The sequence below is a fragment of the Centropristis striata genome, chromosome 21, assembly GCF_030273125.1.
Source record: "Centropristis striata isolate RG_2023a ecotype Rhode Island chromosome 21, C.striata_1.0, whole genome shotgun sequence".
Taxonomy (NCBI): domain Eukaryota; kingdom Metazoa; phylum Chordata; class Actinopteri; order Perciformes; family Serranidae; genus Centropristis; species Centropristis striata.
The window spans coordinates 32,998,423-33,018,150 of record NC_081537.1 but is presented as its reverse complement, the minus strand read 5'-3'; the positions used below and the strand labels follow the sequence as shown (position 1 = coordinate 33,018,150).

Sequence of the window (19,728 nt, the reverse complement as noted above, 5' to 3'; positions counted from 1 at the left end):
AGTTTTATTCTCCAGTTTATTTCCATGTCCCTATGGAGGGGTTTGATGAGCACAACAAAGTCCTCTGTTCCCCAGTAGCTGGAGATCTCCCCATGCTCAATCTGTCTTTCTCTTTGATTTCTAACATTTCACAAGCGTGTGCAGTGTGTGTGTGTGTGTGTGTGTGTGTGTGCCGCCTGTTCCACCTGCTCAGGTAGCATTAATAGATGTATGCAACTGGCAGACAGGTCTGAGCAACAACCCCTGGAGACTAGGACGGATATACAAAATAAACAGCTATATATTTGCTCATTAGATAATCAAAAGAGTTATTTAATGTACAGGCTGAGCAGCTGGTGCAGGGAGCTGGAGGATTCAGCACCATGGACAGCGACATGCCCTGTTTGCCCAGGAAAATGTATAAAAAAATAATAACACAATGAAGGACTCACAACATACTTTACCATGTTACTGATCACCTCAGCCCTCATTTATATGGGGCTGATAAAGATACTAAGAAACACTCTTTGAAACTTGACCTCACTGTATAAAATGATCTACTGTGATGGGATCATCACAGCCTCTTATGACACTACCGGTCAAAAGTTTTAGAACACCCCAATTTTTCCAGTTTTTTATTGAAATTCAAGCAGTTCAAGTCAAATGAACAGCTTGAAAGGGTCCAAAGGTAAGTGGTGAACTGCCAGAGGTAAATAAAAAAAGGTAAGCTGAACCAAAACTGGAAAATAATGTACATTTCAGAATTATACAAGTAGGCCTTTTTCAGGGAACAAGAAATGGGTTAACAACTTAACTCTATGGAGTCTCGGGCTATTCTGTCCATTTTTGAATTCTTTTCATGTCTTTTTTGTCATTTTGTGTCTTTTTTTAGTCATTTTGTGTCTTTTTTAGTCCTTTAGTCCAACATAAAATGTGATTTTGAATCTTTTTTTTACTTTCAAAACACTATCATGCTCAATAAAGAATTTTAAATGTTGCAAATGTGCATTAATTTCAGAGTACACTGAGACATTAAACTGCATCATTTTCAATTAAATTCTGGAAAAGTTGGTGTGTTCTAAAACTTTTGACCAGTAGCGTATATATATATATATATATATATATAGCAACATTACCATCCAGGCACCGCTGCAGCTTTATGTGTGTGTGTAATCTTCACACTCCTGACTAGGTGAGAGTCTATTAGTGTTCTACCATTTAACCAGACCAGCTGAGAACTGTTGCATGTCAGAGTTTTGCACTGTGTTGCATCAGGCCTCTTACATGTGTACACGCACACACACACACACGCACACACACACACACACACACACACACACACACACACACACACACACACACACACACTGCCCCCACATGCCCTGCACCCAACTCTGATGACTTCTTGTCTGGCTGTTTTATCACTTTTTGTCTTAACCTGTTCTCCATTGATCGTCTCTGTCTCTCAGGTTATCTGTCTGTCTGATGTTTTACTTCCTCTTGATTCGCGTCATGCTGCAACCGTTGCACACAGTGTTGGTAAGTTACATTTTATCCATGGGCAAATCAGAAACACAAGTACAAATAATCAAAGTCGTATTCTTTTTGAACTCCTTTTCATCACAATACAGTTGGCTGAATGTGTTTTCAAGCCGACCGCCTGTAGCACTCTGACAGAGTCCCCCCCCACACACACACACACACCCACACCTCCCCCCCGCGTTAAACTCATGTAATCTGCAGCACAAAGCAGCACTAGTACCTAATGTATGCAGTATATATTCACCGCCACACTCTGATGGCCGCTTGCCGTGGGAGCGTTTACCCGTACGATCGCTGCTGCAAAATAACAAAACCTCATCTACCATTCACAGAGATACAACACATATAACAGATATACCACACACACACACACACACACACACACATATATACACTGGAGTGAATTCCATTAACGTGATTTACAGTTGATCTTTAGCGGTACAGAGCTCAAGGGAAGCCTTTTACTTTCTCATTTGGAGGAGCAAGAGGGCCTCCTCTGTCTGTGGATAGATTGGAAGATGGATCGTGTGTTGGACCAGGAACAGCAAAGAACATCCACTAAATATATAAACAGTGAGGGACAATCACACACACACACACACGCTAAGAGAAACAGACAAACAGTGAAGGAAAGAGAGAAAAAGACTGAGATGGAGGGACTTTAGACTGAGCCATGCAGCAGCTGCCTTGAGGCTGCCTGGAAGATTTATTCTCTATATTTAATACTTTATAATATTGTTTTGTTCACTCTTCTTGTGTGGAGAGTTCTGTTTGATGAAACAGGGTGACATGCTACAAAGAGGAGTGTGTCTATGTTCCCCGGGTCCTATGTTCCCCTCTTTGTATGAGAATGGGGAACATAGGACCCTTTTTACCCCACTTTTACCAAAAAGGGTCCTATAAAAAGGGTCCTATTACTGCCAAATTCCATGGCAAATAGGCCTATGTAGGCCTACGGGCTAACCCTAACCCTATAGTCTAGACGGATTTCAGAAAAAAGGCCTTCTATAAGAAGTGAGGAGCATTTATGGGTACAAGTCAGGAACCGGCCTACCTTACATATCTCAAGGGTGCTGAGTCCAAAAAAAAAATGGTTCCCAAACTAAATTTTGAGTTTTGACCTTCTAATTTGTATCAAATGGCCACCAAATTGCCCATCTGGCTCAGTCGTTGGGCCATTCTCCCCAAGTTTTATTGTGAGTAGGCAATCAAAGATGAGGAAATTAAGTTTCTAGATCTATAGTCTAGACCAGGGATTCCCAAAGTGTGGTGCGTGCACCACTGGGGGTGCGTGAGCTGCTGCTAGGGGGTGCGCGAGATGAAAACTGTAATGGCGGTCTGATAATGACACAATTACATTTTTTTCCCCCCACACAATAAAGACGTGTTATTAATTAATTAATAAATAAATACAGGCTATTCAATTTTGTGTCATTTATTGTTCATTTTTGCATCTATTTTTTGGTTGTTTGGTAATTTTTACATGTATTTTTGGTCAATTTGTGTCTATTTTGATAATTTTGTGTCATCTTTGGTCATTTTTGCATTTATTTTTGGTTGTTTTTGATCTTATAATGAAGCGTAGAAGAAGTTATCTTCTTGTTCTTGTATCATTTTTCCAGCCTGTGTTATGATGACGGGGTTGTGTTCACTCCACGCTCATTTAAATTTGCTGCAATTTTTGTTCAACGCAGCTCAAAATATTATAACATTTTCCCAACTGATCTGCTTTCTGCCTCTGATCCTGAGCCTGTCATCATCCTCCACCTTTAATATGGCTATAAAAACTCTTATTGCATTTTGTTTTTTTTGAAGGTGTGGGGGATTGGGGGTGCGTCAACCCGGTTGGGACTTAGAAGGGGGTGCACGGCTAAAAAAGTTTGGGAACCGCTGGTCTAGAGTCAGAGCAAGGATATAGTGGAGGCTCAGTGTCTTTTTTATGTATATTTATATATATGCAAAATACCAAATGGAACATTTAAAAGTGATATTGATAGAATATTTATGTTGGCCTTAAAAAATGGCACAAATAATGCTTAATTCCACCTTAAAAGTTGGTATCTTACCTCTCCTTTAACTTTCAATTGTTATTCCTTGGTTTGGGAAGCACCTTCAAAAATATGTTAGAAATGGGATCCATATATGATAAAACAAACCAATTTTCCCTCTGTTTTACGTGCAGCATATGTTAAGACATTCCACAATTTTTGACAATGGGATGATTTTATTTGTGGGTGTGGTGGGTCTAGAAGTCTGATAATAGCCGTTTTTCCATTAAAGTCAAACCGAATTTTGAAGCAAAAATTTAAAAATTGCATTAAAGTAAATCCGAATTAGGGACGTTTCTATCAACAGGTTTAGATTGAATAAACAAAGCTGCTTTAACGTACTTTGGTCAGAAGATGGCAGTGTGATGTATTGCTGTGGGCTGATCTGTCAGTCAACAGTAGAAGAAGAAGATAATGAGCAAGATAATTTATTCACAAAAAAAACTATTATGCGCATTTTCAAATTTTGGTGTTTCCATCAAGCTTCTCTCATAAAAATCTTCAAAATGTGCATCAAAATTTGTTGATTGAAACTCGGCTACTCTCTCCTTAGTATGCAAATTATAGCTCTGCTTGGCCCTTCCCTCCACGCCAAACGGTGACAGGAAGTTGAAACTGAATAAAAAATATTTAAAAAATAAACTATCACCATGAGAGTGACAAGGAAAAATATCAGAAGATTGTCATGTCCTTTCTCAAGAGGACATGGGGGAGAAAAATAGAGGGATGAAATAAAAGAAAACAGGATGAATACTTTTTTATTACATTCACCTGAGAATTGTTTGTGTTCTCTCACAGAACTTTTGCATTCTTCTGACAAATGTAACAAAACTGCAGTAATAGATTTTTCACTTAATTTTAACCTTTTTTTTTACTCCAAAATTGATTCGAATGGTTAAAAATCCATCCAAAAAACCACATTAAGATGCCTTTGAAGAACACCTCAGAAATATCCATGTCTTGATTTGGTTTGAAACACTTCACATTTCATAGATTTCTGAAAAAAATGGCAGGGACACCACCATCAGTTTATACACTGAGGTCTAGTTTCAAATAATGCTGTCACGACAACGGTGGTGACCATAAGGAAGAACACTGTAGTGTTCTCGTGCAGAGTGTTGCAACTCTGAAAACTGCAAATAAAGCGATACAAAACGTATTTTAACTGAAACATTACAACAAACACAGCTGTAAACATGATACACATTGCTGCCTGCTTGTATATAATTGTAAATGAAAACACTTTTAACTTAATTTATCAAATACATTAATTTATAAAAATCACTGCTTATATATAAACATGTCAAATGCAAATCAAACTTACGGCATTGCCTCTATGATGCTTCAGATTCATGCAACACATGTCTGCCTTCCTTTGTTCCAGTCAAACAGGAAGTGACTAAACAGGAAGTGACTAAATAGGGGTTAATCCCAGAGGAAGTGACTAAACAGGAAGTGACTAAATAGGGGTTGATCCCAGAGGAAGTAACTAAACAGGAAGTGACTAAATAGGGGTTGATCCCAGAGGAAGTGACTAAACAGGAAGTGACTAAATAGGGGTTGATCCCAGAGGAAGTAACTAAACAGGAAGTGACTAAATAGGGGTTGATCCCAGAGGAAGTAACTAAACAGGAAGTGACTAAATAGGGGTTGATCCCAGAGGAAGTAACTAAACAGGAAGTGACTAAATAGGGGTTGATCCCAGAGGAAGTGACTAAACAGGATGTGACATCATAATATTAAGTAAACAAATAATATATTTACAAAATAAATGTGTCGACTTTAACTAATCATCCACCTCTTGTTTCTAACTTAAATTAAATACCAATAAATTATCTAAAGTAAACATTACAAAAAGCCTTAAAGGCGACACAAACATGGTCGTCTTCTTGGGCACCATAGAGCCTATTTTCATTTAGATATCTGGAGGTCAGAGGTCAAAGGACCCCTTTGAAAATGGTCAAATTTCAGCTAAACTTTGGAGCATTATTTCACTCCCGACATGGTTGGTATGAATGGTTTCCTGGAGCTCTTTTCACAACCACAACACAGGCTGGCTCTTTGAAACGAGCCTTTATTGAGAATGTCTCATCTTTCTTATTCATTTCACGCTTCTCACACCGTAAGAACTGCACTGAAATAAGTGCAAATTAAATAAATTAAATTACATCGTTTAATATGCAAAATAAACTTAACGAGAACAATTTGAGAGGCATTAAACTTGCACAAACACCTCGTTCCTTAAAGTCTTCACAGTCTTTTAAAGTATATTTAAACATCAGCTCCACATGTTAGCTTTCCATTCAGATTATTAGCAATTTGAGTTAGCTCATGTGTGCACATTTACTTCACAACACAAAAGAGGAACTGGAAACTTCCACCACAATACAAAATAAAATGTAAACGTCAAAATAATTCACTTATGGCTTATTTTTAAGACAGCAGATTCTTGTATCTTAACTTATAAACTAGAAAATTTCCTCTGGGGAAATTTTGAAAGGGCCACGGGGGCTACTGCTGGTGTGTGTACACTATGATGAGATTCTTCAGAGATTTCAAACTATGCCCTTTAACCTCAAAATATGTGTGTGTGTGTGTGTGTGTGTGTGTGTGTGTGTGTGTGTGTAGCGAAAATAGCATAAAGTTACCTGTGTGTGTGTGTGTGTGTGTGTGTAATTAAAATCACATAAAGTTACCTGTGTGTGCGTGTATGTAGCATGTATATGCATGTGTGAGGAGTGTGCGCACTTTAGTGCATGTGTGTGTGTGTGTGTATCTGTAACTGTAATCACATCAAAGATCAAAGCAATCAACAGAATTAACTGACACCTGTTAATGTTCCTAAAGAGTGACAGCAGCCAGAGGTGGACAGACTGGAATTTCTGGCCTCGAACAGAAAGCATTTTTGGCAAAACCATAATACCTATCATTGATCCGACTTCACTTTGAGCGTCCTGAGTTCTTCCTGAACGTCTACATATGTTTTTTTTTAAAGAAAAATGAAAAAATAGCTTTGTTAGAGCGATCTAAAAAACCTGTTCCATCTTCCTTTTCTTCGTTTTTAATATGGGAGCCAATGAGGCTGTTGGTGGTGTTGGTGGATCATCTGTGCGTCCTACGCCCAAACTATAACTCTGACAGCTTTACCAGAGGATTGTGAGGGAGAAGACAAATTTTCCTACGTTTCTATGTATAAATCATTTCTGTAGAGTGGAATTTGTGGCCTGGAGCGCAGTTTTCAAATTAATTTTTTGACAGTTTCTTCTCTCCCTCTACACTCTGAGCGATGACATCACACACTGTGACACGAACATTCCGTGCAATACACACCCATTATAATCTCAGAATTTCTCCAAAAATGATCATGGTCATTGAACAGAGATTGATAAAAAACTATATGACCTATCGAAACGTGGATTAATACACCGATACACAAGACTTGTGTCTACTGTTTAAAGTTTAAATGGAGTCTCTAGGTGAAATTATGCCGGAGAAGTAGACGTTTAAAAATCTCCAATTATTGTTCTTTTTGGCTCATTTTTTGTCGGCCGTCCCATTCACTTCAATGCATAATTTTGAGCAGTTTTTCGCGACTTGCGTCGCGAAAAATTCGTATTCTGTAGAGAAAAGTAATAGCACACCGATCCCGATCAAACCGCACGTTTTGATATATAATTTGTCCTGCAACTCTTCAAGTTGTAGGACTAGTAGCGGGACGAAAAGCGTCCGGAAGAGGAAGAAGAAGAAATCCACAGTATAACAGTAGTGCAGCACTGGTCCCTACAGATATTGCTGTAGGGACCAGTGCTGGGGAGATTGCCCCGAGGCCCTAATTACATTTTAACCACTTTAACCTTACATCAAATAATTATGAATCTATTTATTACATTAAATTATGAATTTGCAAATTATGCTCAGTGCATTTATGCGACAGCACTTACAGCAGCTTTAAAACTGATCCCACTATAGGCTGAAAGAAAAAAGTCAGCAGGGAAAAATGCTGTTGTTGCTTCTCGTTGCAGTGTTGAATTCATTGTGCTAAATTTACAGTGCATGGCTCTGATTTCCTGTTTTTGTTTTCTTCTTTCTTACATAAAGACTAGTGGACTACTATTATGGAAAACGTGTCAACTTGTAAAAATCTGTTGTTGTGAAACGCCTACAATATCCCACCAAACGTGTGTGTGTGTGTGTGTGCAATGGTGTAAACGTGGCTCTGGATCGTATCGAAGCTTTACTATTAACAGCCAACCTGCTCTCTGCTTATCACAGATGGGAAAAGTGTCTGCAGGAAGATAGCAGATACAATCTGATGCTCCATGACTATGACAGCTGGAGAGGTTCATCATATATCCAGCACACACTGCAACACTCTTATAGATCATTAGGAGCTGCTGCTAGGAAAGCTGTAGTTTATCCTAAAGTTTTAATAGGAAAAATCTACTGTTTCCTTACAGTTCTGGTCTTTTTTGTGTTCAAAATGACATATTAGAAAGAATAAGAAAATTATAAGTCATGCAGCATGTTATTGCATGGCGTTATGTATCCTCTCTGCTGACAGAATGGTTAATGATTGTAATAAGTGTTATGATGGCATTTCAGGGGCAGTTTTTGTTCCATTGCACCAGTATATCACACACACACAGCTGACTCCAAGCAGCATTTTGTCACCACAACAAGTTGCTAACAGCATGTAGTTTTTAATGAAGCTAACTGGGGCACGGAGAGTCATTTACAAGAGGGCAAAATGTGTTAAAGTAGATGGAAATCAGAGCATAGTGACTGGCCAGACAAAGCTCTCAACATGGCAGTCGCTGAGCCAGAGGCTAAAGACACGGTGAACAGTTCCAATAACAGAGACAGAGCTAATGCTAGCTTCTTCCAGACTGCGTTTCAAGACGCGATTTTTACGCCTCTGGGACGTTTCGCCTTCAGTCTGATCGTCCCAGAGGTGTAACGACTTTCAGAGGTCGTAACAGAGGCGTATTTACACACGCGCGCCATCCAGGCCTTTACTGTCGCTGAGGACAAAATCCTAGAGGAAACACTGCGTTACCCCTGGATTCCACTGGATGCGTAACGACTGCAGATCCGTCGTCGGAGCCGTTACGCACCCATTATAATCAATGTGTGAGATTCCACCGACTGCAGATCCGCTGCGTAATGAGTCCGACAACGCATGGCCATCCGACAGCCCTCCAACACTGGAGCAGAGCTTCTATTTTTGTCGGACCACGGAGCACGGCGCATAAATTCAGCACAGAGCAGATCATTTGGGACAAGAAGTCGTGCAAGACACAGAATAAAACATCAATAAAACATATTTTCAAAATAAAATACCTCGGGTTCACGGCAGCTCGTATTTCACAATGTGAAGACGTTATGATGGGCGGGGACAGACCTGAAATCAACAGGTTAGAGGTTTTCACTCGTCTTTTCACACTCCGGTGCTAACTGTTAGCCTGTTAGCACATACACACTGTACTGCTACAGAGCTAACTGTTAGCCTGTTAGCACATACACACTGTACTGCTACAGAGCTAACTGTTAGCCTGTTAGCACATACACACTGTACTGCTACAGAGCTAACTGTAGCAAACTGCCGCTAACGAGGTCGGCCGGCCGACCTCGTTATTGCTCGTTAAGACGGAGTCACTGGATTTGTCTCCAGTCATTAAGGAGGAGATGTTGATTATCTTCCAGTGATATCAATTGATTACGCGTGAATTTGCGAGATCTCGTGCGTCCTCGGGACTCTGCTGTCCGCAACAGCTCCGACACAGACGGATCCGGTGGGTGTTGACGGACTGCGGAGATACGCAGCCGTTGCAGACGGACCCCTTTCGGAGTCGTTACGCATCCAGTGGAATCCAGGCGTTTGATAGGCGAGACTGTTGAGGGTGGGATCAATGTGAATTGATGTAGCCAGCAAAACGGGAAACACAAGACGTACGTTATTTGGTAGTAAGAAAGAAGTGGACCGTATCATCAGAAACACGCCTCTCACTTGAGTCCAACAGCAATAAGATAATGTTCAGCAAAATGCAGAATAACTTGCTTAACTTTGTAGATTTCCACTCTTGTTTTGAATCCACTCAATGTTGCTCATTGTACACATCCAGTAACTCCTCCCACTTCCTCCCACCACTGCCAGATTGCAATGTGAATGAACACCAATATTACACCATTGCAGTATCAGTATGAGTTGCCACTGTGCAAGGATGAAATGCCGGCAGAGCTCGTTACTGCACTTTTGCAGAAACGCAGTATGAAAAGGGCGACTGTGACCTGAGGAGGGTCTGACAGGTGCAACAAGGCAACGGGTCAGAAAGGTGTTACAGGTGAAACTGCTGCAGAGAGCAGTGTAGAGCAGTGGTAGTGGGACACACACAGGGACTCTCATGCAGTAATGTGCACACATGGCCGGTTGGCTACTACAACAATTTATGGCTGTTTGTTGTCAACAACAGAAGGTTGGACTCAAACAAACACGGAAGGAGCCTGAATTCATTCTCAGTCCACAAACACGCAGTCCAAATATCCTCCCTACCTCAATCCACTCTGGAAAAATACTTTTATTTTTAGACATTCAGTGGTAGACTCTAATCTGGAAACTAATTATGCTTATTAACCCATAAGAACCCACGGTGACACGCGTGTAACAAACACTTCAAATGTTCTAGATTCTCCCATATTCAGCTTTATGCTTCACCTGAACTCATTAAATCCCTCAGCAAGACTGTGTGACTGTGACAAGAAGGGACTTCTCCAAAACATGGCTGTGACTGGAAACAGAAATGTGAAAAAGTAGCTTATTTTAAAAAAGCTTATTTTTTGTTGCTAGGTTAAGTTAAAACCCATTTAACAACTCTAATCCGTTAATGTTCTGTATTGCATTTAACCTGTTTTGACCATATCTCCTAAAGAAATTCATATAAAACAAGTAACAAAATATCGATGTGACGTTTACATCACATTGGGCTTTCAACCTAAAAATGGAAAACCTGATGTGACGTATTTGTCACAATAACAAAAATAGTAATAGACCACTCAATTATTTTCACTGTTTAAATTATTTTAAACTAATATCTGCTCTGCTGTTCAATTTAAAGTACATTTGACCAAATATAAACAAAAAACAATCCTATCCTATCCTGTCACAATTTTGATAAATGTTGTGGAGATGCAAAGAAAAAGGCAAATTTGTGTTTTCTGTAAGCAGAAAATGTGTCTAGTTTATTTATTTTAAAATAAGAAACATAAATTCCATAAACGCCCAATATAACGTTTATGTCACATCGCAGATCTTTGACATTTAGGGGTAGAATTAAAAAAACAAAAAAAAAACATCATAAATGTGTTCTATGTGGTCTGTGGTATATCCCCCATAATTTTCCTTCAAGGATAAATAGGTCTGGGTTCTTCTGGGTTAATGCTGGGTTTGTACAAGCAGCAGAGCCACACTGTAAAAAATGTTTGTAGAAATTACAGTAAAACACTGTCAAATTATATCAGAAATAGGGCGTGAAATTAAAAATGTAATATCATCGTAGTAGACACTTTTAATTACCGTAAATCAAAGAATAGCACAAAACTTTTACTTTTTTCTGTCATAAACTTTAGAAAACACAGTTTTGCTGTAAAAAATATTAGATTTTTCATTTAAAATGAATGGAGAAATACCATAACGTCACAAGGACATAACTACCCTAAAAATAATAGCAGACCAAAGGACCTAACAAAGGACCTAAAATGACCAAAAGAGTCACAAAACGACCAAAAAAAGAGACAGAAAACGACCAAAAGAGACACAAAACCATCAAAAAAGACACAAAATGACCAAAAGAGACACAAAACTATCTAAAAAGACACAAAATGACCAAAAAAATACGTAAAATTATCAAATGAGACACAAAATTACCAAAAAGAGACACAATAGGGATAAAATGGCAAGTGATTTTTCAGTCTAAATGACAGATTTAGCTGATATTTACATTTAAATTTACAGTAGAAAACCCACTCACTGTATTTTTTACGGTAAAGTTCTGGCAACCACAGCTGCCGGTATTTTACCGTAAATTAAACAGAATATTTTTTACAGTGCAGAGAATTACCTCAATCAATCTACAAATGTGGCTCATTACATAAACACGTCTTAAACATGTGGTTTAAACAGTCTCACTGTGACTTGACCTGCACCAAATACATTGGGAAGATATAAAAAATGTAATAAAAACAGAATGTGTTCAATTCTGGGAAAGTTTTGTTATATTATCAAATATACTCTACATACTCATTCTGAATTTGGTACATTCTTACATACTTGTGTTTTTTCACATTTAGCATCCCAACTTTTTGGAAATTGGTGTTGTAACTAGAGTCGCAAGGGGGTGGGAATTTCCGGAAAATTTTCAGAAGTTGAGCTGGGGAATTTTGGAAATATTCCAAATCAGAATTCCATGAGGAATTATGGAAATGTATGGGAATTAATAGGAATTTATGGGAATTAATAGGAATGTATGGGAATTAATTTAAAACTGGGGTCATGTTAACGAACGGTTAACATGACATCTATGCAAAATGATACAATTAAAAAACATAAACAGTCAGGATTATGCTGAAATATATTTTCAACAACTATATTTAAGTTCCCTGTTAAGGGCCAACCTTCAATTTGGTAAATCCTCAGTTTATTCCTGTTCATCAAATCAAATCATATCAAATAGCCTTTATTGTCATTATATAGTCAACTATACAATGAAATTGAGAGTGCCACTGCTTAAGGTGCATAGTTAAAGCAATCATAACACAACACAGACATTAGTAAAACGTTTAGAAATATGTTAGAACACTGAGCTAAAACAAGGACAAGGATGTGTGATGTAATAAATAAATATAAAATAACCTGGGAACATAGGGATTACCTCATGTATTGCACATATTAATTGTATTTCACATGTCAGTTTTATACCACATTTTAATTCATTCATCCTTTGTGGGTGTTAAGAGTTCTGACAGCCTGTTTATTCCTGTTTATTCCCATTAATTCCCATGGAAAATGTGCAACCTTGTATCCCTAGTTGTAACAGAAAGACAACCGATAAAACAATCAAAGTTCTAGCAAATCTATAACATATATTTGTATTATTTCATAGGCAGCCCTCAATGGGTCGACATAATGCATTTAATTAAAAGCCCACTGTCAGATAATACATTCTAACCCCTGTGTGTAGACTGTCCGCAGTACAGAAAGAACAATAAATGTTAAAAGAACAAATATTACACACACACACACACACACACACACACACACACACATCCAGTTCAACCCCCACACTCCAACACCACCTCACCGACCTGAAATTAATAAGGTTTGGTTCATTTGAGTGTTGTGACCTAAGGCTATATTCAATACAACCATACATGTTTCATTCTCACTAATGAAGGAAAGGCTATTCATTTCAAGGTGAGTCAAATAATAAAAAAAAATATCAAAAAAACATGCTGGGTGTTGAAAAATAAATGACTTGGAGAGCTGTTAAATTGTCAAGGCCAGCGGCATTCTTACCGGATTTCTTTTAGTGCAGTTCCTACACCGCGAAAGACACCTTGCAGGGAAAAGTTCATTATTTTATCTGAATGTTATTGCTTGACCCAGAGTGGAACTTTCTATTGAAAAGCAGAAGAAAAAAGCAAACACCTAAAATGTATTTTATAAAAGTAAACTTAGGAGAACCTTGTGTGGGTTGCTGTGGGGAAACCTCGCCAAGGAGCCTGAACTTTACTGAGCAGAAACATTTACCTTCATCTTATATCGAGTGCAATGGCTCACACAGTTTATGTAACAATCATTTCATATTATTAAAATCACAGCGTGGAAGTAGAATGTCATTGACAGTGCCATTAGCTGAGTCATTACACATTATAAAAAGGATTTCCTTGCTTGAAACAAAACTATCAAAACTCTGTCAGCTTTGTAGTGAGAGTAAAACATCTTAACATTGGTTAAGGGAAATAAAAAGTGACAAATTAAAGGAAATACATGAATAAATGAGTGGAGAAATGTTATAATTGCAAAACCTTTCATATGGGAGTACTGCACAGCCTGTTCTCCCATCAAAAACATCAATATGGGTCGTGTGTACTGGCAGCGAAGAATGAGCGATATTGACATATTTCACCGATTGCTGCAATGCGTCCCCATCCTGCTGATGTAGCCCTGATTGGCGGCGAAGCAAATTTAAAGGGAGCGTGTCTATGTTCCCCAGGTCCTATGATCCCCTCTTTGTATGAGACTGGGGAACATAGGACCCTTTTTCCCCACTTTTCCTAAAAAGGGTCCTATGTTCCCCGGTCTGTTACTTTTTCCACCATTATTGCCAAATCCAATGGCAAATAGGCGTTTGTAGGCCTACGGGCTGTTTGACGCGCATATGCAAATAACCTAACCCTAACCTATCCCTTATCTAATCCTAACCTAACTCTAACCCTAAAAGGAAAAAGCTAAGCCTCGATGCAAGACAATATGATTAGGGATGGGAATATACAGACATGAGTAATCCTAGATTTAAAAAGAAAAAAAAATGAACTGCAAAGTAAGCAGAAAGTAGCTGCTGTGCAAATGTAAGTTTTGTGCTGCTTGAGCTAAGGTGGGCCATGTGACGGTAGGCCTGCTGGCCATGCTGAGAGTCTACTGTAAAGACTGATAGATTGCGGGGAACATAGGAACCTTTTTCTGGAAAAGGGTCCTATGTTCCCTGGTTTGTATTGCTACAGGGGAACATAGGACCCTTTTGGGGAAAAACGAGGAACATAGGACCTTTTTTCTAAAAAGACATTGGACCCGGGGAACATAGGGATGACCCCAATTTGGGATGCTGATTTTCCGCCTTCGGTTGAAAGTTGGGGTGGTAGATGGGTTGAACAAATGGCGGACTTTCACCCAGGAGTGCAGGGTTTTCCTTCCATGTGAAAACAAAACAAAACCATTTTTAACTTTGAACGTAACTTAAGTTTTTTTGCGTAACTTGCGGTAGTCAAGTGACCCTTGTAACTACCTGACTTCCGGCTTATGTACATTTATTTACTGTTTAAACTGTCTTTTATAACGCCTTAACAGAAGTTTTTTGTCGCAAACCTAAGGTCAGTGGTTTTACAGCATAAATCCATAAAAACTGCAGCTTTTTTTAGAACCGCGTTACGTGTGTGCTATTGTTTAGAACACGCCTTTGTACCGCAAGCCGGGATATGTAGCTATGTGCTATAATTTGTGGTACTGACACACGACCTCTTTTGCCATTAACATTGGAGAACTTGTTGTACTGCATTATATAATTCAGCAACTTACATCCTATCATGCTCTGCTGCATTTATGTAACTGCCAAACAAGCCCAGTTCACCGTGATTTTCTGAGTGATCATGTTTATTCTCCAAAACACTTCTTTCCTGACGGGGGTAGTCTCTTCCAGGATGACAATGCTCCCATCCATAGAACAGTAAAGGTCACTGAATGGTTAAATAACTTTGAAAACAATGTGAATCATATACTGTAGTGTGCAAGAACCAGATCTCAACCCTATTAACATGTACGGGAGTATTCGGTCTAGGATGAGTAATGTTTCCTAACCTTAAGCAAGTACTGTGAGTTACCTAAACTTAACAACAGAAACTTCATGTTTCAGGTGCAGTTGTTTTTTAGACTGGGAACCCCTGCAGGCCTCAGCCACACTGCAGTTATGAACCACCATCTGACATTCTGCAGGAATCCAAACATGTCAGAGACTCTAACAACAGTAGATGATGCAAGGCTACCTTCTGAGTATACTGACCAAATGCTTTCTGCTGCTAGGATACTTACCTCTACTGAGAGATAAAGGTTACAAGTTCACAGCAATTATACCAAAGTTATAGCAATATTAATTCAACCACAACAATGTGTTTCAGAGTTTCAACCTACACTCTGCACCTTGGAAGCACAACTGCAGTGAGCAGTGCAGTTTTCCCTCTATCCATTACTCTGTGATTCAAACGCAGGCAGAGAGGGGTTGTAGAAGTGTAATGAAAGGAGAGAGAAGATAAAAAAGACAGTAAACTGGGAAATGTAGCTGACTTACGTTAGGATGTCTGCAAAGTGTATGAGATGTCTGGATGTGTCTTCTGTTTTACGTCAGCCTGTGGAAAAACACAGAGACACGAGTTAATACAGAAACCAATATAGAAAAGAAAGTGTGTATTATGGAAGCGTTGGACTGATGAGGGTTGAACCACCTGATTCAAATGTGATAAGATGATTGAATGGGTGTTATCAGTGGTTATCATCAAGTATGAAGTATGGGCACATTGGGCCCTGCTCCATCTGGTTGCAGGATGTTATCATGGCCAGCATGTTGTTTAGTGGTACTGTACATTGTCGTAGTTTATCATATGGTACTATTTAGGAAAAACGCCAAGGCGGAAGTGTGAAAGGAAATGGAGCATTGTTAGAGATTAATAAAATTATCAATAATCTGCATTATGACCTGCTGCTTGGAAATATATTTAGCAAAGCATAAAACACACATTTCATATGCCAGGCACAGCACACAGAAAAAAGGAGTATCAACAGAAAGGACATACTGGTAACTCTTTGCACATCACCACATATTTAAGGGCAGATGAAACACTGAAGCACTGTCGGTGAAATAATTCAAGGCCACGGGCCCAGGTGGAGACAGGCACTGACTATCACTAGACAAGGTAACGGGCCCAGGTGGAGACAGGTACTGACCACCACTAGACAAGGTAACGGGCCCAGGTGGAGACAGGCACTGACCAACACTAGACAAGGTAACGGGCCCAGGTGGAGACAGGCACTGACCACCACTAGACAAGGTAACGGGCCCAGGTGGAGACAGGCACTGACCAACACTAGACAAGGAAACGGGCCCAGGTGGAGACAGGCACTGACCAACACTAGACAAGGTAACGGGCCCGGGTGGAGACAGGCACTGACCAACACTAGACAAGATACAAAAGTGTGCTGTTAGCTTTTTTTTCCTTCCACAGGGCGCTGACCGGAAGCTGAAGCACCAAGAGGCTAGGACTAGCCTGTGTGCCAACGAAATGGGTGGACCGAGTGTAAAACATGGTGCTGCATTTTTGACCAATCAGATCGCACATTCATATTATAAAACTTTGTGTAAAAGTAAGAATAGGTATCCTTTTCTGGGAGGTGGTTCAGCTAACTGCTTAGCAGCCTGTGATTTCTGAACAGAGAAGGTCCATGTACATGCTCACTCTTTCATTATTGTCTTAAATAAATAGTCAAAAGGATTTTACTCTCCTCTCATCTGTTCTGCAAAAAAAAAGAACTCTAACAATATAAAGCAGGAAAAGTTGCTTTTTAGTTAACCAACTTTACCATATCCTGCTCTTACGCCCCAGCTTAGGGGTAACCTGAACACAACATAAAAATGCTCTCCCCTTTTCCCAACTCCCAGAGACAAATATGACCAGAGTATGCAGTCCAACACAAATGTATTGTTAACAACAGGTAGTTTCACTTCAGGGTGAGCATGGCCAAACCAACAAATAAAAAATCTCTTAATTGCAGCTAGTTTACCTACAAACAAATAGTAAGTGTAAAAGAAAATACAGGGATCTTACCTGCCTCCCTAATACAGAAACAGGAAAAAAAAGTTTCCCCAAAAACCAGGCTACTCACCCCTACCTACCAGGACTGCACTATAAACAAAACGTCACATCAACAGTTTAAGCAAAAACTAGTGCGGTGTCCTTCTGTGTCGAGGCTTCGAAGCGTGTGTCGAGTAGTCAAGATGTTTGTGATGCCCGTATCGATGCTTGTGTTGATGACATATGTGATGTTCAAAGCCTCACGAGCGAGCCGTACCAAGTGACTGATTCAGGTATTGGCTCGCACATATTGGCGTGTGATTCAATGTATGAAGGGCAACGTAGCGCAGACTTGATACGTCACTGCACAGTTGTTTGCTGATGCCACTGTGGAAGTGGCGAACTAAACATTAAAAGACTGGAGAACCCCATGGAGTACTTTTGAGAGGCAGAAAAGTGTTTAACCAAATCTGTACAAATTTGCTGTAATATTCCTCTGTACGTCAGCTTCATCTGTGCCCTGTGGAAGGGTATTTTCAAAAGCAGGCAAAATATCTCAAAGAAAAAAAAAACCCCAGCAGCCCAGTTCGAAGTAACACAAGCACATCCAAATCACAACCCCCCCCATTTGTTTCAACATTCCCTACTGTCCCTGCCATGAATCAATCCAAAAAACTGAATATATTAATAATATATTTGTTTATTGGCATTCATTTAATCATTTAAGCACAATTTGATTCAAAGTTTCACACACCAAAGCCATGTTGTCATTATAATCACTGCCTGGTTCACTCATGGACCGAAGTTTCATGGTGCTTCATTTGTTCTACTGCACCATTGTCAACTTGATGGAGCAAATGAAGCACCATGAAGCTTCGGCCCATGACTGAACCAATTAGATGGAAAGCTTCAATCCTTCATGAGGCTTCACCTTGCCATCAACACAAATCAAAAACAAAATCAAAATTACTTTATTAATTCCCGAGGCGAAATTCATTCACAATACAGTGGTCTGACTGGAAGGAAAAAGGGCCAAGAGGGGGGACATCTTCAGCAGCCATTCTTTTAATATCTTTATATCTGGCCTGATCAGCTCTTGTCAAATCTGCACTCTAAAGAACCTCGGGCAAAACAAAGGGAGACACACACACAAAAAAGGAGCAGCACCTCCCACTGGCAGGGAGGATCATCTACATTATGCACTGAAAAATACATAGAAAACCATATGGCCCATGGTTATGGCACTGTTGAATGGAAAACTACTAACACCATGTGCAGCATGATATAAGCTGCTCATCTGCTTGCTGCAGTATTAACCCTTTGATGCACAACATGGGTTTAACGTGACCCAGTGACAGGGTTTTTATGTTCTATATCTTTGCAATTAATTATTTTCATCATTCAGTATTCCAGGTTTTCCTCAATTAGTTTGTTTTTGATCATCATACATCCTAATTTTACATTTTCCTTTATTCATATTTTAATAAAATCCCTTTTTGTGTCACTACTGTTCTAATGCACAACATGGGTCAAAAATGGCACATATCCATTTTTTAGCTAAGTAGTTCGCGAAGCTAACTACTTAACTAACTTCTTGGCTAAGTAGTTAGCTAAGTAGCTTGTTAAGCTAACTACTAAGCTAACCTATTGGCTAGGTAGTTAGCTTAGCAAGCTACTTAGACAAGTAGTTAGCCATATAATAATACAAAACCTTTTTTTCTTCATAAAGTATGAGAGGAAAAATGTAAATAATGATCTGTTGTTATCAAAACCAAGATATTTAAAGAATACTTGGAAACACACAGCAAGCATTAAATGACATGGGGAATGAATGAGGGTCATTTTGGACCCATGTTGTGTATCAAAGGGTTAAAGCATACTTGCAATTAACACTCTAACCATGGGTGTCACCAAATCAAACAAAGTGAGGTATGCACCCCGTGTTAAATGGACCTGTGGAGACCTACACAGCCAGCAGGTAGGCAAAAAAGAGACCCGACCTGAGATCTGGGATCTGGTTCACATAGACCTGATTATATGAAGACCCGATGCAAGATGTGGTCAACTCAAAAAGACCCAAACACAGAAAGAATGATGAGGATGATGACACATTGTGTGATCAGAGCCGATAGAGTCCGCTTGGTTCAAATCTAATCAAATCAAAATTCCTTTATTTATCCCCGAGGGGAAATTCAGTTAGTCTGTTAGAATGAGACAGTCTGATGGCTGTAGGAGTGAAGGATCTTTAATATCTCTCCGTCCTCTCCACTGGTTCTGCTCAGCTATTAGATGCTCAACCAGTTCCCAGTTTGGGGATCCAGACACACTCCAGACTGCAGAAGGGGCTTGTCACAAAACTTATTTTAACCCTTTGATGCACAACATGGGTCTAAAGTGACCCAACAGAGTTTTTATGTTCTATATCTTTGCAATAAATTATTTTCATCATTCAGTATTCCAGGTTTTCCTCAATTAGTTTGTTTTTGATCATCATACATCCTAATTTTATGTTTTCCGTTATTAAATTTCGAATAAAATCCCTTTTTGT

At 39.3% G+C, this 19,728-nt stretch overlaps 1 protein-coding gene across 2 annotated transcripts in view; it reads right to left on the bottom strand.

Annotated features, from left to right (window-relative positions):
• Positions 1-19,728, bottom strand: part of LOC131959110 (RNA binding protein fox-1 homolog 3-like) — an 846,381-nt gene that overhangs the window by 571,029 nt on the left and 255,624 nt on the right. For both annotated transcript variants that reach the window (XM_059324220.1, XM_059324219.1), the window contains exon 3: positions 15,683-15,740. The gene's annotated coding sequence lies outside the window, so the exon portion shown is untranslated. The remainder of the gene's footprint in view (positions 1-15,682; positions 15,741-19,728) is intronic.